The sequence below is a fragment of the Pogoniulus pusillus genome, chromosome 12, assembly GCF_015220805.1.
Source record: "Pogoniulus pusillus isolate bPogPus1 chromosome 12, bPogPus1.pri, whole genome shotgun sequence".
In the NCBI taxonomy this organism is placed as follows: Eukaryota; Metazoa; Chordata; class Aves; order Piciformes; family Lybiidae; genus Pogoniulus; species Pogoniulus pusillus.
Genome location: NC_087275.1, coordinates 28,133,046 through 28,159,874, shown reverse-complemented (window position 1 = coordinate 28,159,874; position 26,829 = coordinate 28,133,046). Strand labels below are relative to the sequence as shown.

General features: G+C 41.0%; 1 protein-coding gene across 1 annotated transcript in view; it reads left to right on the top strand.

Annotated features, from left to right (window-relative positions):
- IL1RAPL1 (interleukin 1 receptor accessory protein like 1) overlaps positions 1-26,829 on the top strand; it is a 679,666-nt gene that overhangs the window by 523,618 nt on the left and 129,219 nt on the right. The window lies entirely within an intron of this gene.

Below are 26,829 nucleotides of genomic sequence, written 5' to 3'. Positions count from 1 at the left end.
ATTACATTTACTTTGTTTCCATACAGAAATGTGTTGTAGAACCTCTAGAAGTTTGTTGTTCACCAAAAGAGAATTAATTGGTAGTAATTGAAACTGAATCTTGAGTTCTTGGCTCTTAGTGGTAACAATTTTATCATTGCCGAAGGTCTATCATTTCTTTCTAAACTTCCTCTTTTGTGTATATTTATATAGATAGATTTAATATGGGATAGAATGGGACTTTGTTTCCACACAGAAGTGTGTTGTATGGCCTCTGGAAGTTTGTTGTTCACCAAAAGAGAATTAATTGGTAGTAATTGAAACTGAATCTTGAGTTCTTGACTATTACTGGTGATTTTATCACTGCCGAAGGTCTGTCATTTCTTTCTAAACTTCCCCTTTTGTGTATATTTATATAGATAGATTTAATATGGGATAGAATGGGATTTTGTTTCTACACAGAAATATGTTGTATAGCCTCTAGAAGTTTGTTGTTCACCAAAAAATAATTAATTAGTAGTGATTCAAACTGACTCCTGAGTTCTTGACTGTTAGTGGTAATGACTTTATCACTGCTGAAGGTCTATCGTTTCTTTCTAAACTTCCCCCTTTGTGTATATTTATATAGATAGATTTAATATGGGATAGAATGGGATTTTGTTTCCATACAGAAATGTGTTGTATGGCCTCTAGCAAAAATATTGTGCTGGTCTAAAAGCATCCAGCAAACAGTGAGATGTTAATGTGAGAGCATCTGATTCTTCAGAATGTACCAACATAGATGTAAAGATGAGCGGAGAGGAATTGATGGGTGAAGAAATCATTTACTTTCCCTTTTTCTAGTCTAAAGGGTGGTTAGCATGTTTTGTCATTTTGGTCTTCTGCTGTCATGCAGGTGATCAAGCTGCTGCAAAATTAAGTGTAAAGGCTACTATGGCTTGCAGGATTTAATAATCCATCAGCTTTGTGGTTTGGTACAGGGGACAACTTGTAAGAAATAAACAAGCCTCAGCAGGCTGCGCTGGGATTATGCTTTAGTGGCAGAACAGTACTAACATATTATCTGCAGAAACAAATCCAGTGGTTGTCTACATCTAATAGGGAGAAAAAAAAGGCAAGCAAGGAAGCAAACAAAACTCAGCACAGTCTGCAGCAAAATACCAGAAAAAGCAGATTAATTCTGCTAGCCACTTGTAGAGTACATTATGGTTCCTGCCAGTTTATGGCTAATAGTGACCAGAGAAAATTCATCTTTGCCACAATATATTGCTTAAAATTATTCATTCAATCAAGCAATATTCTGAAATGATGCAAATATTTTCAGAAGCAACTGTATAGAAAAGAGGAGATGAAACACAGTTCATTCTTAGACCTGCTTACTTTCTGTTCTGAAGGTATTATTTCTGATATGCCAACTCAGAAAACTTCCTATATGACAATTGTAGATGATTTTGCCTTTTCATTTGAGCACAAGCCAAGGAAACAGAAAGCAAAATGACTCCACACATTTTTTTTTTTCCTAACTAATGTTGTTTACTGCATATTTTCAATGAAAAAAACCCAAAACAAAAGGCAGAACCTTCTGGGGCTTTGATGTTGTCTTGCTAAATATACTGTATGTGTGAGTACTTCAATAGGAGTGTAATTATTAATGGCTAGCTAGAGGCTTTTTATCTGAGTCTTTTAGAATTAATCATATCTTTGATTTCTCATAGTTCTAAGAAACATTAAATAATGTGAGAAGAGCTAAGTTTGGAAAAGGCACTTTTCAGAGAGCTAAATAACTATTGATGAATATGAAAGGGTTCATTTGAAAGTGTCACTTTCAGACACAGATGGAAAGTCTGACTGTAAATAAATGTGAAGCTACAATACTTAGCATCAGATCAGGAAGCTTCAAGAATATATTAACTTGCCGGTTTATAGCCTGTAAGAACTGGAGCAAATGCAAAAAGAAGTGATAGCTCCCTCACACATAAAAAAATTGCTTCTCCTCTCTTAGATTTAATGTCTTGGTCCTGCTGGATAACATTTGAAAGGTCTATGGTTTACTTTTAGTGAGGAAATAGCCTTTGTTTCAGAGGAACCAGTTCATACACTGTAAGAAATACAGAATATTTTGATGTTGGAACAGTGCTGACATTCACTCAGTCAAACCTTAGGTCATTAACCTAAACCAGCACCTACCCACCTAAGGCTTGGGGTGAAGCAGATGATGCAGGCTTGTCTAGACCCCGAGAGAACACATGGCAGTCCACTGGAACGTGTTTGGGACGGAGTGCATTTGTCCCATACCTGGAGAATAACTGTGTCAGTGGAATGAGAAGCTAAACAAGTGGCACAGATTAGGGAGAGCAAGGAACTAGAAGCTTGAGTAGTCCATGATTCTGTTAGCAGGTCACCAGTCGATGGTGTGAGCAGCTGGGGCAATCCTGACTCTCCCTTGACTTTTTCTAGCCTCTCGCCCTGCAGTCTTCCACCTTGAGTTGAAAATGAAGCAGATAGTTAAGTGTCAGGGAAGACCCTGGGGGGGCGCATTCATAATTCACGGGGATGTGTGTGCTTCTGTGGGTGTTCTTGGGTGTGCTGAAATGTCAGTAGTGATGGCTGACTATAACACCTTGCACTTGCTGACAGGCCTCTGGGGAATGGTGCTGGGCACAATTTGGAGGAAGGTCTCACTAACCCCAGTGTGTTTGCTGCTGGAAAGGCTAATGGAGTTCATTTCCTAAACAGGGCATCTCCATGCAGTGTCTGTGTCAAGGTGGGAAGATTCCAGCAGGATCTCATTTAACTGAAGCACTGTTGAGTGACAGATACCTGACATTTATTGCTGAGATATATTGGTTTCTTCTGTGCACCAGCAAATGAAATTAATATCATAGCACTGCAGGCTGTATTACTGTTGCATGGCTTCTGCAAGAGAGCATCAGTCCAAAAGGTGACCGAACATTAAAGAAGGAGTTTCTCTAAGGGATGATTGATAAGGTGTTATAGCATAAGCTAAACTGCAATTTGACTTGCCAAGAGAGAAGGAAAGAAACCATCTGGACAATCCACATACCTCAGTCCTGTGAAACTAAAGGCTTCTATCACCTTCAAGTTATTCTGAGTCAGTCATGGAATGTTTCTAACAGCATTAAGCATGGCTGTGCTGCAATGAGCAACCTTAGAGTCACAGAAATCTTAAGACTTAATCTGAAATAAATTTGTATTACACTGAATACCAGAAATCACAAGATGGAAGCACAGGATAGAAACTGAAGGAAAAATTGATTTGTCAAAGGCTTTTCTTAAAAGGCAGCATGAGACAGCAAAAGCACGAAGCAGAGAAATCCTAGATGAGGAAATGAAGAATAGTTCTCAACTTGTTCTGTTCTTAATGCTTTTTGTTTGTGACTTCAATTCCAATTTTGCAATCAATAATTCAATGCAGTTGCAAGGGTAAAAGTACTTTGTTCTTTGTAAGTTTTTCTCCAGTTAAAAGAGTGCCTAAGTGACTGTGTGACCTCAGTTAAATCTGCTTCACTAGAAACACTGACTCCAAATATATATTAAATACAGTCTTCAAAACTATGCATACTGCAAGAGGCTTATAGCCATAAGGAGCTGAGTAGTGTTTCCCACCTGAAATCCCTGTGTTCACTGCAGACTCCAATGTGTCATACACTTCAGTTAACCCACATCAGGGTTATTAAGAGCAAAATCATAAGCATTGCAAATTAACTCTCTCTACGTCCATGTCGTTAATAGACTGGAGATGTGAGACTGCAGGGTCATATGTTTTGTTTCTTTCTCAGCTTTCTAGGCAACTCATTTGAAGTAAGACATGCTTAATAATTCATTCACAGTCAGATTTTTCACAGGGTTTCTGAAAGCATGTGCGGTACCCTTCTGCGTGTGAAGAATCACGCTAGGACTAGCTGCTTTGCTGTAGTTTCTTTGGTCCTGATTTCAAAATACTTCTAGAGTTTGATACTGATCATACTCGTGGATTTATTGCAGTTTACATACAAGTATGTTAGCTGCAAATCTTCCTTTAGGCAGATGTCAGAGGTCACCACATGTTAGCCACAGATGAGTCCTTGAGGAACGTGGCGCAGGTCAGCACCTGTCTAGTGGGAGATACCACATGGACTCCACATGATTCAATGTGAATCCAACTGATGACCTTTATTGTTGGTTCTGACTCCATTTATATAGTCTTGAACACAGAGCACACACCTACACATTAGCATAGCCTAGGCAAGAGCAACCCAGTATCTGATTTACATCACACCTTGTTTTTCTCATTAACCAGATGTCTGCTATCTCTTCTCCCCCACGGGGAGGAATCCTGAAGCCACAAGAACCAAAGTTGAAATGCTCAGTCTGCTTGTTATTATTCCTTCTCACATTGCATTCCTACACAAGTAGAGAGGTTTGTGGGGATTTGTGTGTGTGTGTTTAATCTCTCACTAGTTTCCTTCAAACAGAGCATTCATCCTACATAAGTCAATATTAGATCATTTCTTTTTCAAAGATTTTTTCACTTTTAATATAAAGATTCAACTCCCATATGAAGAAAAAACACTGATAAATGAAGTAAACAATTGCAAGCATTTTTTTCCCCTTTTGTTTTCCTTTGTTAAGTGATAATCAAGGTCTAAATAGATATTGTATCTTAGGTAGAGTATCCAAGCTGACATTTTTAGTTTCTCAGTGCTTTGAAAAGGTCAGGCATTTTAAAAAGCCAGATAAATGTGAATGTCTCTATCATGCAAGTAATCAAATCAGTGAGATTATTATTGCTTGTAAAAACAAACAAACAGGCAATTGCCCAGAGGGGTGGTTGAGGCCCCATCCCTGAAGATCGTAGAAGCAAAGAAATCACCCATCTAGGTCAACAAAGGAGATGTGAAAGATACCTGTGGTCTGTCAACAATATCACCTTGTCTCTTGTGTGAGGGCTTGTGGTTGGTCTTCAGTTTTAGTATAAACCTACTGTAACCTTGTCTGGTATCATACATGTAGCATCAAGGCAATCAGACTGTTCAGTGCCTAAAGATGATTGCAGAGAACACAAGTCACAGAATCATAGAATCAACCAGGTTGGAAGAGACCTCCAAGATCATCCAGTCCAACCTAGCACCCAGCCCCATCCAGTCAACTAGACCATGGCACTAAGTGCCTCATCCAGTCTTTTCTTGGCTGTGTTTAAGGCCAGGCTGGATGAGGCTGTGGCCAGCCTGCTCTAGGGCAGGGGATTTGGAACTATATGATCTTTGAAGTCCCTTCCAGCCCTGACTGATTCTATGATTCTAAACCTAGCATAGTTTAGCATTGAAAGAATTTTTAAGAGCTATTTCAGTCCCACACTTTTTCTTAGCCCCTTAGCCCTTGGCCCCATAGCCAATCATCTTCAGACACCTTTGTAGTTTAAAGCCTTTCCAGTTACATAAGAGAAATAGGTCTTCAGTATTTTGCATCTCGGCGGATGTAAATGATTCAGAAGCCTGAGGGTAATTAAATCAATTCTGTATTTGAAAAACAGTATAATTGTTTCTTTAAAAAGACTTTAAAAGCACACTCAACATTTTATTCTATCTACATATAAAATATTCCTTTTCTCCTTGCCAGGCTTCACTCTCTAGAGGGTTGCACACTTTTCTCTGTAATAGTCTTCTCTGCACGCTAGAGATAGAGGCTTTGACATGCAGAAATGCTGCTGCATGTATCATTCATATAAAAGCCAAAGCCATCAATGTTTCCCTCAGTTCCAGTTCTGTTTATTACATTTCTCTTTGACACTAGATGGCTTTCTCTATTCAGACAGTGCCTACCCACCCTTAATATAAATGTTTTTCTTTTGTGATGTATAATGATGATTTTCTAGTCAGAGCTCTTCCTTATTTTACTGCTATTATTTCCTGGGAGTTATTCTACTGTAACTGTGAAGGATTCTCTGGGTTTCAAACACTGTTCCTTTCAGAGAGCTAGAATACCTGCAAGTGATGGATTGTTCTCCACTTGACAGAGGGACATTTAAAAGACAAGTACTGTATCAAATTAATCTTTGGCTCTACTGCTAATGGAAGTAGGACAGACACTTTGTGCTAGTTTGAGGCTAATTGGAATATTTTAATGAGAAAAAATAGATTATAGACTGTAAAAAGGAAACAATGATGATGTCTACTTCACTCATAGGTTCTCTGAGATGTGTAAAAACAAGGACATAAACATAGATAAGACAGTCTGTGCATCTCTGTCAGAGTCTGTGTCTTCTCTTTGGCTTTGGTCTGTGTAACCCACTAATCCTTCTGCTTCTAACCACCCTGGCCGATCCTCCCAACTCACCTTGCACATAAGGCAAACTCTGGGCTAAGGTTGAGGGGTGGAAGTAAGGTGAAGGGGTGGTTGGAAGCCCTTCCTGGGGACTCTGGTTTCTGGGAGGGCTGTTGTGTTTCTGTATTACTTTTAACTTGCATATTTCTCTATATAGCTGTATATATTTGTAATATATGGTAAACACCTGCTTGTATATTGTGTTAAGCTGTGAATATATCTCCACTCCTTAACTTCCAGCCAGCTGAGTCTAGTCTGGGTGATTTCGTAAGTGTAGGGGGGCAGGTAACTCCCAAACCATCACACACTCGCAGCAGTAAAGCAAGGAAGATTTGCATGAAAGATTTTGGGGGGGGGGGGGGGGGAAACAGCAATAGCTTCATAAATGGTAGTTCCTGTAATGAGAAGAGTGGCTTCTCCTGATGAAGTTTCACCTAAATAGCCTAAGAGCAAAAGAGATATTCTCCTTTCCTGGGATCCTCCATTAAAGGGACAGATAAGTCATTTAACAAGATAAAGTTGTTATCTCAGAAACCTGTTCATTTTCCTGCATCCTTACCTGAACTCACTATGGGGTCATCAGAAATCCTGTAGCACTCAGGATTTCATACCTGGTAGAAATGGCTGAGGCAGCTAACATCTGCTTTCGGGCCACTTGTTGCTGAAATATATTTCTTGATGCTGGCCAAGCAGATCAAACTGAAACAATTAAAATTTGTCTCCACATTTTCTCGTGTTTGTTTTGTCATGAACAAAACCTGCATGCTTTTGGAGGAAAGACTTCTATCTGCTCCATGTGGACTATCTGTAGAGATGTCTGACTAGTAATACTTACTGGTTATCAATGGGTCCACATCCAAGTGAAGGCCAGTGACAAGCAGGGTCCCTTAGGGATCAGTCCTGGGACCAGTCTTGTTCAACATCTTTGTCAGCGACATGGACAGAGGCACTGAGTGCACCCTCAGCAAGTCTGCTGATGACACCAAGCTGTGCAGGGAAGGGATGCCATCCAGAGGGACATGGACAGGCTGGAGAAGTGGGCACAAGCCAACCTCATCAGGTTCAACAAGATCAAGTGCAGTGTCCTGCATCTGGATCGGGGCAATCCAAAGCACAAATCCAGGCTGGGCAGTAAATGGCTGGAGAGCAGCCCTGAGGAGAGAGATCTGGGGGCACTGGTGGACGAGAAGCTCAGCATGAGCCAGCAGTGTGCACTTGCAGCCCAGAAAGCCAACCAGATCCTGGGCTGCATCAGGAGAAGTGTGGCCAGCAGGGCCAGGGAGGTGATTCTCCCCCTCTACTCCACTGTGGAGTATTGCAACCAGTTCTGGAGCCCCCATTGCAAGAAGGATGCAGACATGCTGGAGCATGTCCAGAGAAGGGCCATGAGGATGAGCAGAGGGCTGGGGCAGCTCTGCTACGAGGACAGACTGAAGGAGTTCAAACCTCTGGCAGCCAAGCATGCAGCAGTGAGCACGGTGGAAAAGACCAATGCCTCAAAACCAGAAGCAGCAACCAAACAGGAAGCCTCTCATTTTACAGTCTGAACTACAAGCCCCGTGGGTACTTTGCTCCAGTCAGCCCCTTCCTTTTGAAGCTAGCATGATGGCAGAATGGAAGTGAGTATCCATCAGCAGATTCAACTCAATGCACGACAAGAGGACAGAAGGAATTTTGAAGTTATCATCAGGTAGCAAGTTTGGTTGATTCTCAGTTGTGGTGGGTTAGGAACTTCTCTCCCACTATTGAAATTTAGCAGAGCAGCTCAGATGGCTTGGAAGTAAGATAAAGCTATATTTACTGCAAAGCTAAATTGAGAATACACAAGCTAAATCTACAATACACAATACATTTACAAGTATATACAATTATTTACAAATTAGAAATAATACAGAAATCCATACTGCCTCCTAGACACAGAAACTGCCCAGAAAGATTTCAAAGCCCCTCTCTCTCTCAGACAGACAAAATTATCAGCAATGCTTATTTGTTATCTGTTAGTGGAAGATATTAGAGGGGAACAAAGGGGAAGCAAAAGGAAGCAGTATCCCAGAACAAAGAGGGGCAAATTATTTACATTTCATCTTTTTATCCCTATCAGCAAACCAATGAATGATACAGACTTCATCATCCAGCCTATACTTCCTTGAGACTGTGTCCCCTTGTTCTATTGCTGGTTACCTGGCAGAAGAGATCAACCCTCACCTGGCTACAGCCTCCCATCAGGTAGTTGTAGACAGCAATGAGGTCCCCCCTGAGCCTCCTCTTCTCCAGGCTAAACAACCTTAGCTGTTGGGCTTGTAGGTAGTGGTAGCAACTCTGTCTTCCTCATTTAAACAGAAATTAGGAAATAATAAGTAGTTATTTAAATATTACCACTATGATAATGTGTTCCTAAACAACAATATGACATTTTCACAACACATGAAACTACTGTGGGGTTTTTTTTCTCCCCCTATTTTTAATTGCTAAAACTTATTTTGTAACTGAAACCTTTCAAAGAGGTTTGTGGTCTGTGTGGCTCTTGCAGATCTCTGTGAAGAGGATGTAAGACATGAATGCTAAATATTTAACAACTGACTTCTGTTCCATTAATCATAGTGTTGCCAGGAAAGCACCTTTAGAGGAATAAATGGGCTCATATCAGAGAAGGACAGTAAGGAAGCACAACGGGAAGCCTCAATTATTTCCATCCAGTTACTTATTGTAGGATGACCTCAGAGAGTAAAAGGTTCTTTCAAAAAAAAAAGGGAAAAAAAGCAATTTGAAAACAACCTTTAATTAAATATTTATGAATTCTTTTTAATTTTTAACACCTTGCTTTTATGGGTTCCTGAGCTAGTCTGTAGGTAGAATGACTGTGACATTGTTTGTTCAAATAGTAGATTTCCTGTGATTTTTCCATGATTTTCAGAGGATGTGGAAAGAACTCAGGTAGTGAGAGGACTGAGGGAAATGGAGCAAAGCTGGAGGTGGGTAGGTTCAGACTGGACATGAGGAGGAAGTTGTTCAGCATGAGAGTGGTGAGAGCCTGGAATGGGTTGCCCAGGGAAGTGATTGAGGCCCCATCCCTGGAGGTGTTTAAAGCCAGGCTGGATGAGGCTCTGGCAGCCTGCTCTAAGGTAGAGGGTTCCTTGCCCATGTCAGGGGGCTTGGAACTCCACTGTCCCTGGAGGTTTTCAAGAAAAGACTGGATGAGGCACTTAGTGCCATGGTCTAGTTGACTGGCTAAGGCTGTGTGGTAGGTTGGACTGGCTGATCTTGGAGGTCTCTTCCAACCTGGTTGATTCTATGATTCTATTCTATGATTCTATGATCCCTGTGGTCCCTTCCAGCTTTGACTGATTCTATGATTCTAACTCATAAAACATGAACTCATGACAACAAAAATATAATAATAATAATAAAAGTGGCAATGATATTCCCTGTATTGATTCCCAATAAGTGAAAGATATATTCTCCCTTAGACAAATCTGAGTCAGAAGGAGACAGAAAGCTTACTTGTGCTGATGATGGCAAAACTGGGGACACAAAGCTCTATTGAGTACTCAGTGTGAAAAAGACATTAGAGAAGCTGTGGACATGCTGCCTCTCCATGTAAAAATGAATCATTATTCACTACACCCTCAGCATTTGAAACAGTGCTTCCCTAGAGACACTGATAAAATTCCTTCCTTTCTAGCACAAAAGTTCAGGGGTTTTCTAATTTTTATGTCCTGAATTATGGGGTTGTAAATTACTTTTTTTGCTTTTGCATAGAAGATAACTTTTCTGTGTTAGATTGTTTGGTTTAGAGTTAAATCAGACTGTGAAGTCCTCCAGTTTTAACAATTTTTTTCTCTACAGAATCTACACAAAACATTTTGATTTGAAAGTTAGATGGCACATGCTGTGTACACATGGATTTCCTTAAACTCCATGGATACCTTTAGATTTTGTGATGAAAATATTGTCCTGAGATCTACACCTAATTCCAGGTGAAGATGTGAGAGCAATTCACAGGGGAATAAACTTTCTTGTAGATCTGCCTTAATCTTATTGTTTCTATTGCTTAGCTCAGGTTGCCTTCTACATGAATAAACATGCCTAAATCTCTGTAACGTCTCCTTAATTTCAGCCATCACATGTGGCATGCTACTGCCTACATTTGTGCATGTTAAAGTAATAGAGCTGTTTTATTAAGCCACTTCAGCTCTTTCTGTGCAAGCTTACCTGCTGATACTCTCATTGAACCTGATGCCATTGTTTCTTCTTGCCAAACCTTGAGTACTGTGTCCAATTCTGGGCTCCTCAATTCTAGAGAGATGTTGAGATACTGGAACATGTCCAGAGAAGAGTGATGAAGCTGGTGAGAGGCCATCCAACCCCTAACATTCTGTGATTCTGTGATTTATAGTTCTTCAAATAATGATCAACCACATAAAATCATAGAATCGTAGAATCAACCAGGGTGGAAGAGACCTCCAATATCATCCAGTCCAACCTAGCACCCAGCCCTGTCCAATCAAATGCACCATGGCACTAAATGCTTCATCCATTCTTTTCTTGAACACCTCCAGGGACAGTGACTTCACCTCCCTGGGCAGCCCATTCCAATGGTAAATCACTCTGTGCCCTTTCCAAAATCCATCTGATTTTAATCCTGGTGGTGGGGAGGATGGTGAATGAGTGAGGCTAGAACAAGTTTTGCTTCATATCTGAGATCTCAAAGAAATTAAATATGTCTCAGTGGACAAGAAGACAATTCATTCTCCTGTATAAGTGCTTGCTTCTTATGTTCTGTGTGATGAAAGCAAAGAAGGCTTCTACATGCTTGCAGTGCACATATATTTGCTAGCAGCACTGATGTAACTAAAAGTTGGAGGGAAGAAAAGGGACATGAGAGTTATCTACAAATTGATGAGATAAATTTCCAAGGGAAAGAACAGAACAACAAATTAAATAAGAACAAACAAACTTGCACCTAAATCTGATAGAAAGCCACAAATGGCCAAAGAGGTTAAAATTTGCACTTTCTCTGTATAATTGCAATGACAGAATAATTAGAACTTAATTGCTGCCTAAGCAGATGTAATAACATGTATCACAAGCATGAATTGAAAAGAACTGATTGTAGCTCTCAAAAATATTCTCTAAGGATGTTAAGGTTTATTTTCCTGAGTGATCTTTCTTTTTCTTTTTGGTAAGGTTTTCCCATGTTCTTCATTTATAGTATCATAGAATCATAGAATCATCCAGGTTGGAAGAGACCTCCAAGATCATCCACTCCAACCTAGCACCCAGCCCTATCCAGGCAATTAGACCATGGCATTGAGTGCCTCATCCAGTCTTTTCTTGAACACCTTCAGGGAGAGAGACTCCACCACCTCCCTGGGCAGCCCATTCCAATGCCAATCACTCTCTCTGGCAAGAACTCCCTCCTGACACCCAGCCTATACTTCCCCTGGCACAACTTGAGACTGTGTCCCCTTGTTCTGTTGCTGGTTTCCAGGTTAGGAGACAACAGAAGATAAATGGAAAAAAAATAAATATGAAAGAAATCCCCCACAAATAATTTAAATAAAAAGCTTCTGATGATTAAATCTTTCATCACAAATTTATACAGTGATACTGTCATCCAGTTAAAGGTATCTGTGCTTTGTAATGTATTTGCTCTGTGACAGAATGAGGAAATTTACTTTCTCTATTGCAGTGCTGTGGAAAACATTAATATCCAAAGGGTATCTAAAAAGCCTTAGGCAGGTTAGGTGGAGCAAAGCTGGAGGAGGGTAGGTTCAGACTGGATGTGAGGAGTAAGTTCTTCACCATGAGATTGGTGAGAGCCTGGCATGGGTTGCCCAAGGAGGTCGTTGAGGCTTCATTCCTGGAGGTGTTTAAGGCCAGGCTGGATGAGGCTCTGGCCAGCCTGATCTAGAGTAGAGTGTTCCTGCCCATAGCAGGGATGTTGAAACAAACTGATCCTTGTGGTCCCTTCCAACCCTGACTGATTCTATGATTCTGTTCTATGATTCTATGAGATTACATCAAACTCACATACACTCAATCTTATTAAAATACACCTATTTAATATTGCCTCTCATTAATAACTGTAAAATAATAATCATTTTATTATTTTGATATTATTTTGATGGCTATGTGAATCGAGGGTTAAGTACATATAATTTATTCCAAAATCAACACATTTTGCAATCTAGCTGTCAGGAAATGCTTCAGTGTGTTTTGAAAGGTTATCAGTTTAAAAAAGAGCTATTAAAAAAAAAAACCCTCCAGCAGAATGTTTTTACACAGCATACAGAAATCTGAGCAATGTATACAATGTCTTAGAGGAGTGAATTATGTAGAGGAATTGGGTTTCTTTCTGTTTGTATTTCTGCCAGGTTTTCTGAAGCTTACCAGCAGAGTTCAAGGAATACTGTGAAATAAAAAAGCATGAACAGAGTTAAACCAAATACAACTGTGGTGGTTTGGGTGTTCCCTACCCCACACACACACTTTGGAAATCACCCAGACCAGACTCAGCCAGCTCTGGAAATTTGGATTAAGCTTATATTTACAGCTTAGCACAATATACAAGCAGAGATTTACAGTATATACAAGAGAGACAAGAGAGAGCCTTTACAGTGAGGGTGACAGAGCACTGGGGCAGGCTGCCCAGAGAGGTTGTGGAGTCTCCTTCTCTGGAGACTTTCCAAACCTGTCTGAATGCATTCCTGTGTGGACTACCCTAGGGGATCCTGCTTTGGCAGGGGAGTTAGACTTGATAATCTCTGGAGGTCTCTTCCAGCCTTCTGTGGAAGGATCACAACATTCTGTGATTGTGTGATCATTGTTTCCAAAGCCAACGCCAAACCTTAAGGAAGTCTGATGCCTATAAAACCTTCACCTCAGCATGCTCAGGCCAAGTACTCAGCTCTATAATGTGAATTTAAAATGCTTCCTAGGGTACAATAGGGAATACTTATATAAAGTTTTAACCTCAGGCACTTAACCTCTCCAGAAGGAATTGTTACTGCATGGGAAGGTAATTATTTACATCTGTTTAGAGCTCTTGGCAAATGAAAATAAGCAACTCTTAACAGAGGTAGAGAACCACTTGGTATAACACTTTCCCCTTTGGTTTATAAACTCTGTGCTTCTGCAGAGAACAAAATTGTTCCTTTAAAGCTAACAGTCATTACTTAAAGTTTATCAGAATTGACAAAAATAGCTTATGTAAGACCAAGAGATTTGCCAGAGCCAAAAGCACCTCTGAGGTAACTTTCTTTGCAGTAACCAATCTCCACCTTCCACTTCTCCCTGATGCAATATCACAGATTTTTGCCCTAAATAGTGTAGCATAATAGTTTGATGGTGGTGTCAAGTACTTTCTGTTTAGCATATGAGTGTTACCCTCTGTCTTTTCTGTCATGCTCATTACTGACAGGACTGGTCCTCGGTTCACCCAGAGATGGGGTGGAAGCCAGATGTTCTGTTTTGGAAGACGGCAAGTGGTACTCTTTTAGTAACAGCTGCCCATAAAGGAGATTCAGTTATTTGGGAGGAAAAGAAATCATGGGAAAATTAGTGCAGCCTCAAAATCATAGAATGTCAGGGACTGGAAGGGACTTCAAAACATCATCCAGTGCAGCTCCCCTGCCAGAGCAGGATCACCTAAAGTGGATCACGCTGGAACGCATCCAGATGGTTCTTGAATATCTCCAGAGAGGGAGGCAGAGCCTGGCTCCAGCCTCCTGGCATACATGTTTCTAGACATTACATATTTGTAAACATTAATCAGGTCAGCCCTCAGTCTCCTCCTCTCCAAGCTAAGAAGCCACAGCTCCCTCAGGCTCTCCTCATCAAGAGGATGCTCAACTTCCTCAATCATTTTTGTGTCTCTGCACTGGACTCTTTCAAGCAGCTCCCTTCCCTTCTTGATCTCGGGGCCCCAGAACTGGATGCAATACTCCAGATGAGGCCTCACCAGGACAAAGTAGAGGGGAAAGAGAACCTCCCTCGACCTACTAACCACAGCCCTTCTAATGCACTCCAGAATAGATGTTTTACTGTGCTGCAAAATCTCTGTTTCTAGATGAATGTAAAAAGTAACTCAAGGCTGCAGGAGGAGGCAAAGGAAATTCCTTGGTCTATGTGACTAGTACTTAGTTGTGCTTTTTATATCTCTAAGCTAAAAGGACTTTGGTATTCTAGAAGGGAGACAAAGCTGGTGAAAGGCCTGGAGCACAAACCCTATGAAGAGAGGCTGAGGGAGCTGGGGGTGTGCAGCCTGCAGAAGAAGAGGCTCAGGGGTGACCTCATTGCTGTCTACAACTACCTGAAGGGAGCCAGGTGGGGTTGCTCTCTTCTGCCAGGCAACCAGCAATAGAACAAGAGGACACAGTCTCAAGTTGTGCTGGAGGAAGTCTAGGCTGGATGTTAGGAGGAAATTGTTGGCAGAGAGAGTGATTGGCATTGGAATGGGCTGCCCAGGGAGGTGATGGAGTCACTGTCCCTGGAGGTGTTCAAGAAAAGCCTGGCTGAGACACTTAGTGCCATGGTCTAGTTGACTGGATAGGGCTGGGTGCTAAGTTGGAGTGGATGATCTTGGAGGTCTCTTCCAACCTGCTTGATTCTGTGATTCTATATACTTGCCTGGATGTTGTCTATACTTGCCTTGACTTCTGCAGAAGCCTCTAGATAGAGTAGTATTTTGATTATTGCAGTAGCCTATGGAGAGAGCAGTACAGGAAGACTATAACTAGTTTTAAATTGAGGCATATTTAGTTGCTTTGAGGTAACATTGTCTCTTGAGCATACATACTGGACTTTCTGGCCCAACTAAGCTTTCCAAGGAACATCAAGTTCCTCCAAGGAGTCAAAAAACAAGGCACTTGGTGCCATGATCTAGCCTTGAGCCCTGTGGTAAAGGGTTGGACTTGATGATCTATGAGGTCTCTTCCAACCTTGGTGATACTGTGATACTGTGATGATGTGAAGCCCCACAGCACATGGAAGAGAGGTATTTTTAGCAGTAACAGTATTTATAATAGGAGAAATGGCCAAGAAGATTTCCTGATAAAGTGAAGAGTCTTTCCTAGTGCCAATGACAGATTAAGGACTTTGGAGGCTGATCTCATGGAGATAAATCACTCCTGCAAAGCCTGTGCAGTGAACAGCTAGTGTGACAAACTAGTAAATCAGCACAATAAGCTCCTGAGTGCTTTCACTCATAGGTAGTGTGACAATTGAGCAAAGTCAAGTCCTGTGGAGATCTATAGACAGTGGGGAAAAAAAATACAAAAAAAATACAGCTAGAAACTGACATCTGTGAGATTCAGGAGCAAACAGCTGAAGGAGAGGATAAGTGAAAGCACATATGCCTTGGAGCTGATCAGCTCTGCTTGTTGTCACAGAAACTGTCTGTAGCAGTGCCTACATATTGCACAACTACATGTAGTAGGGTTGGGGCTAGAAAGGAATAGCTCACATGGCATGATCATAGAAAAGCCACACATCAAATGTGGACTGGTCTGCATTGGTGACCTGGTAGTTTTGTTATGTCTGTCCAGGAGATTTCTACCACCTTTCAGACTGCCCAGTCAGCATGACACTAGAAAAAAACCTGCATTCTTGTCATGGAGTGAGTTTGAATCTGCTGCTGTTAGTCATACCATGCTTAGTCATGCCAGCTTCAGAAAGGAAAGTGCTAGCAGGAGCAAAATACCATGGAGCTTGAAGTTCAGTTTGCAACATGGGAGGCTTCCTGCTCTGCTGCTTCTGGGTTCCAGGTTCTTGGGTGTTGGCTCTTCTCTGCAGGCATGGTGGCAAGATGAGTGGGAGTCTGGTAACACTGATTTTGGGTTTCTGTTTTGTGCCAGGTTTTCTCCTATGCTTCACTGCACTTCTGCAAATAGGGTAAGCTAAGGTAATCACACATTGTATTATTAGATTAAATAGCTTATTAGCTAAGGTGATTATGCATTGTGATTACAACATGTTATACTAAACTCTTATCTGTTTGTCTCAAGCCTGAGTTTTGTGTGTTACTTTTCCCCTACTTGTGTGTTGGAGGAGCAGGCAGGTTAGCCCTTGTGTTAAGCCATTACAATTCCTCTGTACTTCAAGCAGGGAACTTCTTGGCCATGGACAATTAGTGTGCTGCACTTTGGGAATTGCATGCTGCAGAAAATCAGAGATCCTTCTGGCTCTTTGAGGAAAAAATTAAAATGCTTGATGTAGAAGAAATGTAGAATAACTGAACCAGCAATAAGCTTTCTTTGCATCCCTGGATGATCACAAAGTTAACCTTATTCTGTAAAGGTTAAGAATTTCCCTAGGCCCTTTGTCATCTGTAGAAAAAGAGTTTGTGCCATTGATGATCACATCTGAGCTACAGAAGTCCTGGCACAGCATGAACAATTCATGAGAGTCATGAGTGTTAAACGATAGTTTATGTTCTTAGTAGAGTTCATGAAGTTGTGAAAAAGGGATACCCTTTGGAATTAACTATGGGAAAATTATGGGTTTGTTTTCTTTTTCTCTGTGGTATCAGTTCCATCTTGGGCACAAAAGCCAATTTAGAAGGAAAAAACAGAAGATATCTAATATATTCTTATTCTTCAAGTAGTATTTTAGGGCCACGAGGATGATCAGAGGGCTGAACACCTCTCCTATGAGGACAGACTGAAAGAGTTAGGGCTGTTCAGTCTGGAGGAGGCTCCAAGGTGACCTTATTGTGGCCTTCCAGGGGCCTACAAAAAAGCTGAGGAGGGACTTTTTAGGTTCTCAGGGAGTGACAGGACTAGGGGGAATGGAGCATAGCTGAAGGTGGGTAGGTTCAGCCTGGAGGTGAGGAGGAAGCTCTTCATCATGAGGTGATGAGAGCCTGGAATGGGTTGCCCAGGGAGGTGGTTGAGGCCCCATCCCAGGAGATATTTAAGACCAGGCTGGATGAGGCTCTGGCCAGCCTGCTCTAGGGTAGGATGTCCCTGCCCATGGCAGGGGAGCTGAAACTAGATGATCCTTGTGGTCTCTTCCAACCCTGACTGATTCTATGATTCTATAATTCTATGATTTGCATCATATTTTAAGAAGATTTTGTGAAGAAAGTAATTTTTAAATGAAACTCTCAGGTAAGCATGTAAGAACAAATAATAAGAGCAGAATGCTTAGTCAAAAGAATTTATTAGCACAAACTTATTTTCAGTTAATACCATTTTTTTTTCTGTAATAAAAATGATTGTCCTGGATCACATTAAAAACACAACATAAACTGACTCATTTATTTAAGATTCAAAGTCTCTCCACCATGGGAAATTTCATGTATAGCATGTATTTTTCCATTAGGGTTTATATTGCATGTCAGTATTGTGATTATGTTTGAATTTACTACTGCTTTATGGTGTTATTCATTTAGAAATTAAATTGAAGAAAATTAAATATTTTATTGTTAGAAATAACTCCCTCCATAAAAGTCTCCAGGTTCCTAGTGGTTAGCTTCTAATGGTGAGACATTTGCAAGGAGTACAAAAAGCTTAGATTCTTCTTTTGGAGTCCCAGGAAGCTGTGATCTGTCATATCACAGATTCATGTAATACTGACTTTCTTACCATGCATAGTCTGTAATTTAGGCTGCCACAGGACTTGTGTGTCTGTTTTCACATACTTAAGGATTTTGATGCTCCCAGGATTATAGGATCATAGAATGGCTCAGTTTGGAAGGAGCTGAGAGATCATCTACTCCAACAAGGGGACACAGTCTCAAGTTGTGCCAGGGTAGGTATAGGCTGGATATTAGGAAGAAGTTCTTCACAGAGAGAGTGATTTCCCATTGGAATGGGCTGCCCAGGGAGATGGTGGAGTCACTGTCCCTGGGGGTCTTCAAGAAAAGACTGGATGAGGCACTTAGTGCCATGGTCTAGTTGATTGGTTAGGGCTGGGTGATAGGTTGGACTGGATGATCTTGGAGGTCTCTTCCAACCTGGTTGATTCTATGATTAACCATCCCACCGTGTGCAGGGATGCCACTCAACTAGACCCAGCTGCTCTAGGCCTCATCCAACCTGGCCTTAAACACCCTCAGGGAGGAGGTATCCATAACCTCCCAGGGCAGCATATTTCAGAGTCTCACCACCCTCATACTGAAGAACTTCTGCCTAAGATCCAGCCTAAACCTACTCTCCCTCAGCTTAAAACCATTCCCCCTTGTCGTATCACTAGAAGCCTTTGTGATAAGTCCCTCTACAGCCTTCCTGTAGGATCCTTTCAGGTATTGGATAGCAGCTGTAAGGTCCCCCTGAAGTCTTCTTTTCTCTAGGCTGAACAACCCCAGATCCCTCAGCCTACCCTTATAACAGAGGTCTTCCAGCCATTGTATTGCCTTTGTGGTCCTACTGTCTTTGTGGTTCTCCTCTGGACTAGTTGATTTTCTAGATCAATAAATGTAAGTGCATATATATATATATATATATATACACACACATGCACAGACATGCATACACATACATGTGTATATGTATATTTATATATAGATTTGTGTGCATGTAAATAAGTACAAATATTTGCCACAAATTGTTATGGAGAGGGAATTAATTAATGTGAGATGATATTTTTCCAAAATTAATATTGTTTATTAATTTTAATATTCAGATCTCTCAGCACCCCTGACCAGTAATTTTAATAATAATCAGTTCTCTGCATGGTCATGGAAACATAATGCAGAGGAATTACTAGATCTAGAAATAACCAGCAAAAATATATGAACATTAATTGAACTGGGAGAGAAGGTTCTCGGGGTCAATGTGCTGCTTGAGGTCAATACACCACTTGCCCTCTAGATGGACTCAAGGAGCTCCTTTCTGCTTGTGGCAGAAGGCAGTGATGAATTACAAGAGGCTCTAAGTATTTACTCACAAAATTATCTCCCAACTTGTCGGGCTAGCTACAGCTTCAGACAGTACCAAATGCTTTCAGGGAATTCTGTTACTGTCTTGTCAGCCACTGAGACTTCTGGTTCTTCCCAGGCTTCAGAGGGCACTGGGAAAGGAGGCAAACAATCTCTGACCTTGTCCTGGCTCTCTGGATGATCTGTGTTATCTCCAGGACTTCCCATATTGGCAGAAGACTTTTGAGTGTAGGCAGGATGTCTTGTAATGTGCAGTCTTGGCATGATGTCATGCTGGCTATGCAGGCTGATAGTGTGGAGGCATTTAGAGCCTGTTCCTAGTAAACTTGAGGAAGGCAGTTTCCAGGCAAACAAATCCTGAGTATTAGGGTTTGTTACTTTGTTGCAGAGCTAGCAGATAGCTTAGCATAGCATGGCAGCAGGACGCAGCAGGCAAGCAAGCATGAATACAATGGCAGAGCACATTGTGTTCATCTGCGCATGGCTTTTTATCAATGTAGCCTGAGACTAATGGGCCTTCAGACACAAAGTTACCAATCAGATGGCAGTTAGCCCAGCTAGACTATATAAGGTGAAACCGTAGGCTTCTTGCTTTACCCAAATTTGGGGAAAGCATAGGCTTTGCACAAAGCAGGCAGAAGCTGAGCGTGTGTATCTTATTTACCACAGGATGTGAACAAGCCTGGGCAAGCCAAAGTCCTTATACTAAGTGGCTCCAGGTTCTTTGTCCTCTTTCCCCCAGTTGCTTCTCCCCAAAACAGAAGGAGGGAGAGATGAAAAACATGTCTGGACAAGCCAGAACGTGTGTAAGCCTATTTTGGCCAGATCAGGCCTACCATGACACAAATACATTAATGGAGGTACAATTATCATCATTAGCCATACATTAATAATAATAATAATAATGTATGGTTCATCAGCTAATGTAGTTCAGTCTACAAATATTTCATAGGGAAAACTACAGATGTCATTTGCCCTCTTCAAAAGTCTTTGAAAAATCCTTCCAAAAAAGCATCAGTTTGGTGTGATTTGTAAGAAGACCTAACTTCAAGCATAAAAAGGTCCTACTGAAAGCTCTAATACTGCCAGCTAATAAAAGCTGGTAGATATTCCCAGCTGGTAGAAAACTGTGCAACTGCAGTCATTTCATCAGTTTTCAATCTCAGCCTATTTTGTAGTGTAGAGCAAAAAGTTTGACTCCATTGTACAAAAATGATTATCTATATTTTGCTTAGATTTTTCTATGTCTCTATTGGCATTAGGTTTGCAGTAGAAAAATTCAAGGCTCCTTTCAAAATTGACTTCTCTTTCCACTATGATCATTTCAAAGCTTGCACATGAGAGATGAATAAAGGCAAATTCTTTCAACGTGTTCCTTTTTTCACATGGAATATTATACTGTGAATTTGCTCAGTGTAGGTAAAAATCTACAAAAGTTGTTTCAGCTGCTGAAAGGTCCATTCTTTTTACTTATTTCCATTAAGATCTTACACAGAACAACTTCTGGGATCACCCATGAGGACATAGTGCTTGCAGTTCTTAATCTTTCAATCTGTCAGAGCAGAAAATTAGCTGCAATGTAACCTGTGTGTTAAAGACTGAACAGAAGGAAAGCTAATCACACTACTAGGTACAAAAACAGTGCCAAAGAACCCCCTAAAACAGCATTACTGGCTGTTAGCCTTGTTTTTCCCTGTGTTTAAGTTTAGGATGGATACTTCATTTCTTGGCTACACTGGAAAAAAGTTAATTAGGTAATTGTCTCAAGCTAATATGATGTCTTAGTTGAAATCAGGATGCAGTTCTTGAAATTGGAGTGAACACTTTGTGCCAATTAGTGCACAAAACCACCCAAACCTTCAACTCTTGGACAAGAAATATGCTTACCTTTTGGCAACTATATGCATTTTAAGTTTCAGTGGTCTCAGCCTTAATGGCCAAAAGATGCCTGCTGAACATAATAGATGACTATAAAATCAGTTGAAGGAACTCAAGAACTAAGCCTTTTGAATCAATGTCAGAGTGATGATCCTTGGACATTCCACTGCAGACTAAAACATTTCATTTCTTCTGCTGCAAACAGCCTTCACTGGGGAAAAGGGTGATCAGGAAACAGAAAGATTTTGACATTTTGAGGTTAAAATGAAAAGACACTTCCTGGCAGGGAGCACATTTCATGTTTAACAAGGTGTTGCATAAGTACTGACAATTGTCACCTTTTCTCATCCTTTAGAAAGTCAGAAAGAGTAAAGATGCTATCATCCAATCTGAATGAATTCTGATCTGTATTCTGTAATTCAGCCAGGTTCAGGCTTGTTTACACTTATTTATGAATCCATCAATAATACAGAACTCTCTTGTATTCAGTTGTCTGAGTCTTTTTTACCTCCCAGTATAAGAATGGTAGAAATTAAATGTCCTTTTTCATATAGATTCTGGGGTAAAGATCTTCTCTTTAGGAAATGTAATCTGTTTTTTTTTTACTGTGATAGTGTTTAGAACATCCTGATATCTCGCTTGGAGAATATGATATCCAGCATGATTTGCTCTACATTATTGTAGGCATTTATCTCTCATTTAGCATTAAAAATATGTGGTAAATCACATTCTAAAATATGTCCTGCATTTCAGATGATAAATGGGAGTGCCCTGTTAATTCTCTTCCTAGTGTTTTTCATACAAGTAAACAGAAAAAAAATCCTATGAGCAAAATACTGGAAGTATCACAGAATCAGAATACAGAATGTCAGGGGCTGAAAGGGACCTCAAAAGCTCATCTAGTCCAATTCCCCAGCCAGAGCATGGTCGCCTAAACCAGATCACACAGGAACACATCCAGGTTGGCCTTGAATATCTTCAGAGAGGGAGACTCCACGGTCCCCCCATGGCAGCTTGTTCCAGTGTTCTGGCACTCTCACAAGTGAAATAATTCTTCCTCATGTTTCCATGGAACTTCCTATGCCTCAGCTTCCACCCATTGCCTCTCATCCTGTCATTGAGCATCACCGAGCAGAGCCTGGCTCCATCCTCCTGGTGCTCACCTTTTACATATTTATAAACATGAATAAAGTCCCCCCTCAGGCAGGCTCCTCTTCTCCAAGCATGTCACAGAATCACAGGTTTTTCCCAGGTTGGAAAAGACTTTTGAGATCATTGAGTCCAACCTATCACCTAACCCTTCTAATGAACTAAAGTATAGACCTGCTCACTCTATTTCATTTAAAAACACATGGGGAAGTCATATAAATAACTATATTTAGATACCTCATCTCCTAATTTTCCATGAAAGCATCACTATCAACACTTAGTGTCAAATTCACAGAGACAGCAATAGAGGTGCATTGATATTGGTAGCCCATACAGTTTTCTACAAACAATTTTGTCAAGCACCATAAAGTAATGTGCTATACTCTGTAACTTATTGTGTATAACTTGAGTTTATCACATTTGGAAGTTGCTAAAAGTAAAAGAAGTGTAGATAAAAGCATGGAGGAACACAGAGGATTTGGCAAATGTGAATGTCAAAATGATGATAGTTTTTAGTGAGAAGCTAAATAATTTACAGAATCACAGAATATATCTACTTGGAAGAGACCAAACTTCAACCTAGCACTGAAAGGTCAATACTAAACCATGTCCCTAAGCACCAGGTCTACAACCACTTGAACTCAGCCAGGAATGGTGACTTCAGCACTGCCCTGTGCAGACCATTCCAATGTTTGAGAGCTCTTCCAGGGAAAAATATTTCCTAATACCCAGCCCAAACCTCCTCTGGTACAGCTTGTAGCCATTTTCTCTAGTGCTGTCACTTGTCACCATGGAGAAGAGGCTGCCCTCTCCTCGCTCCAACCTCCCTTCAGGTAGGTGTAGAGAGCAGTGAGGTCTTCCCTCAGCCTCCCCTTCTCCAGACTGAATGCCTCCAGCTCCCTCAGACACTCCTCGTAGGTCAGGTGCTCCAGGTCTTTCATGAGCCTTGTTGCCCTTCTCTGGACATTCTTCAGCACCTCAATATCTTTCTTATAGTGTGGTGCCCAGAACTGAATGCAGCACTTGAAATGTAGCCCCACCAGTGCTGAGTATAGGTGGATGATCCCCTCCCTGTCCCTGCTGCCCACCGTGTTTCTAATTCAAGACAGGATTCTATTGCCTTTCTTGGCTACCTGGGCACAACTCTGGCTAGTATCATATAGTGTGTTTTTACCCAGACCACAGCCTATAAAGTCAGCTCCATGGCAGAGTTTGGCTTCAGGAGATATGCTGAAATCAGTTTGCAGGGCAGAGATGGTAGAGGAACAAACTTCAGTAGGTGCAACATGAAACAAGTGCAATATGTCAGTCCCCAGTGATCTCTCCCCTGCTTCCTTTACATAAACAAAGTCAGAGAAGAGCTGGAGTTAATCCAGCTATGCTGTGGTGAATATTTTTAACTATACTTAAAGCAAAATAGAGTGTAATATGGTACAAACCAAGACAAGTGAATACAAATCACCTTAGTTCTAACTTCAACCAGGCAAAAACGAGAAGTGAAAGCACAGAACATTCTGTACTTGTCACAGTCTGCGATTTGCAAGTGTCTTGTAGCAGAGTCCTGACAGATGCTTTGTATAAGAGTGATCAACTTCAGTCAAGTCATTAGTCATCCCAGCCCAGCTCTCCCGAGTGATCAGAAACTGCTGCTCCTTAGCTGCAGGCTCAGATCAAGCTCTTGTAATAAATCATGCTGATGTCTGTCCCCGAGAGATACAGGTTGGACAATAGGGTGTCTTTTCAACTCCTGTGGCAGTTAACTGAAGCTGTTGAAATTCTCTAAAGAGTAGCTCATTTGTCATACTATTCTGGTTAGGAAAAGTGCCTTATATTGCTGACTGTTTCCCCAAGAACCTTAATGTTTCATAACCACTGAAAACTCCTAGAACTCACACAACTTAAAGAGGGTTTCATAGGCATATTCCACAGATATGTAATTCATAGAACAAAGCATCCTTCTGACCAGCTTTGAAAGTGGAGTCTGATTTTTAATAGCTGAAATGGCCTTTCACAAAAATCCCTCAACTTACCAAAACATTCTATACCTTTATTTACCTAAGTTATCTTCTCAATGCATTTTTTTCATCCCAATTTATCCTTTGTATTTCAGGAGATTTATATAATATTGCTTCATCAAGAACTGTGTGAACATTGTTAATTATTGGAGAATGCATATTAGCAAAGTAGGAAATAGTGATAAGATGGGAAACTGAGAAAGCAATACACTCATAGAATAATTTTGGTTCCAAAAGAGCTCTGAGGTAGGGTACTGTGCCAAATTTTTGGCTCCCCCAGTTCAAGAGAGGCAGAGACCTGCTGGAAATAGTCCAGTGGAGAGCCACAAGCATGACTGGGGGACTTGAGCATCTCCCCTATGGAGAGATACTGAGAAACCTGTGGCTGTTTAGTCTGGAGAAGAGTGAGAGAAGATCAGATCAATGTGTATGAATATCTGAGGGGTGGCTATCAAGTGGATGGGGCCAATCTCATTTTGATGGTCAGCAGCAATAAGACAAGGAGCAATGGCTACAAACTGGAGCATAAAAGGTTTCACCTCAACATGAGGAGAAACTTCTTTAGAGTGAGGGTGGCAGAGCACTGGAACAGGCTGCCCAGGGGGGTTGTGGAGTCTCCATCTCTGTAAACTTTCCACTTGGATGAATTCCTGTGTAAACTACCCTAGGGGATGTTGCCTTGACAGGGAGGTTGGTCTTAATGATACCTGGAGGTGCTTCCCAACTTCTGAAATTCTGTGATTCTGTCATCAAGTCTAACCATCAACCTATCAATGAAAGGAAGATTGGAGCCTCATTGCTGTCTGAAAGGAGGCCATAACCAGGTGGGGGTTGGTCTCTTCTGACAGGCAACCAGCAATAGAACAAGTGGACACAGTCTCAAGTTGTGCTAGGGGAGGTCTAGGCTGGATGTTAGAGGAAGTTGTTGGCAGAGTGATTGGCATTGGAATGGGCTGCCCAGGAAGGTGGTGGAGTCACTGTCCCTGGAGGTGCTCAAGAAAAGACTGGCTGAGGCACTTAGTGCCATGGTCTGGTTGATTGGATAGACCTGAGTGCTAGGTTGGAGTGGATGAGCTTGGAGGTCTCTTCCAACCTGATTGATTCTATGATTTTAGGAGTTGTGGTATATCCTATTCTCAGAAAAGGACCAACACTGCATGAAAATATCTTGACCCTGTAGGATGATATCTTCAAAGATAGTACAAACAATAGAACATAAATTTTGATATGGAGAGGACTGTAGTTGCTGAACAGCTTCTCAGAGAGAGTGATGAGCCTCATGTGGTTTCTCAGTCACATTATTTTAAAGTGGTTTATTATCTTTTACAGTCATTATAAAAATATCATTTGCATATTTGCATAAGAGAGAACCTTTAATTTCAGATACAATACTAACCACTTTACAGATAATTGTTTTCATTAAGGCTATGTTATGGCAAAAGCTTTGAGTTTTCATAGAAATTACCCAAAGCAGAAAGAGGGAGACAGGTGATAATGTCACATTTCAGGGGAAAAAAAAGCCTCTGTAATGGAATTATTGCCTTGTAAAGCTTATACAGCAGCCCACACATTTGACAATTGATAGTCTGTGAAATGAAAGGTTTGGGATTTACTAGACCATTTACACTTTGTCTGCAACTTTTGGGGCTTTTCACAGACCAGGTAACGCTTCTGGAACAACTGTGGAAAATATTACAGGAACAGTTCAGGTTATATTTTAGCTGTTTTCCTCATTGCCTCTTACTTCAGTGACTACAGGCTGGTTTTTTCCACAGTTAGGTATTTACAGCAGTAGAATCATAGAAGAGTCTATGTTGGAAGGGACCTCAAGGATCATCCAGCTCTAACCCCTCTCCGCCATAGGCAGGGACACCTCCCACTAGAGCGGGTTGCTCAAGGCATCATCCAGCCTGGCCTTAAACACCTCCACGGAGGGAGTATCCATAGCCTCCCTGAGCAACTTGTGCCAGTGTCACCACCCTCACTGTAAAGAACTTCTTCCTAACATCTAGTTTAAATCTCCCCTCTTCCAGTTTAAACCCATTACTCCTCATCCTGTCATTACAAGACCTTGTAATTAGTCCCTCCCCAGCCTTCCTCTATGCCCCCTTCAGATACTGGAAGACCACTCTAAGGTCTCCTCGAATCCTTCTCTTCTCCAGTACATATTAATGAAACCATAACTTGTCAATGTCTTCACTATGTACCTTTTACTGAATATTTCCTCCCCCTAAAAAAAAAAAAATCAAAAAATGAAAACAAAACTCACGAGGCTATAACTGAAAACAGACTCTGAACAATCTCTCACTTAGTTCTATGCTGTGATTTATTTTTCTTGTACAAAACAGTGAATCATCTTCGTATTGTCATTGTCATCTGAATTTTTTTCAGCTTTAATTTGTGAAAAGATTGTTACTCCCTCTTTAATGCTGTTTTATTAGCTATAATTGCAGAGAGAAATTGTTCATTTTCTTCAAGAAGCTACCAGAAAAAGAAACAGCAAACAACAAAAACAAGACCCCAAAAACTAAACCCAAAACCACTAAACCAAACTAATTATGGGTATGCATTTCTTAAGTGGATGAAACCTCCATAATTCTG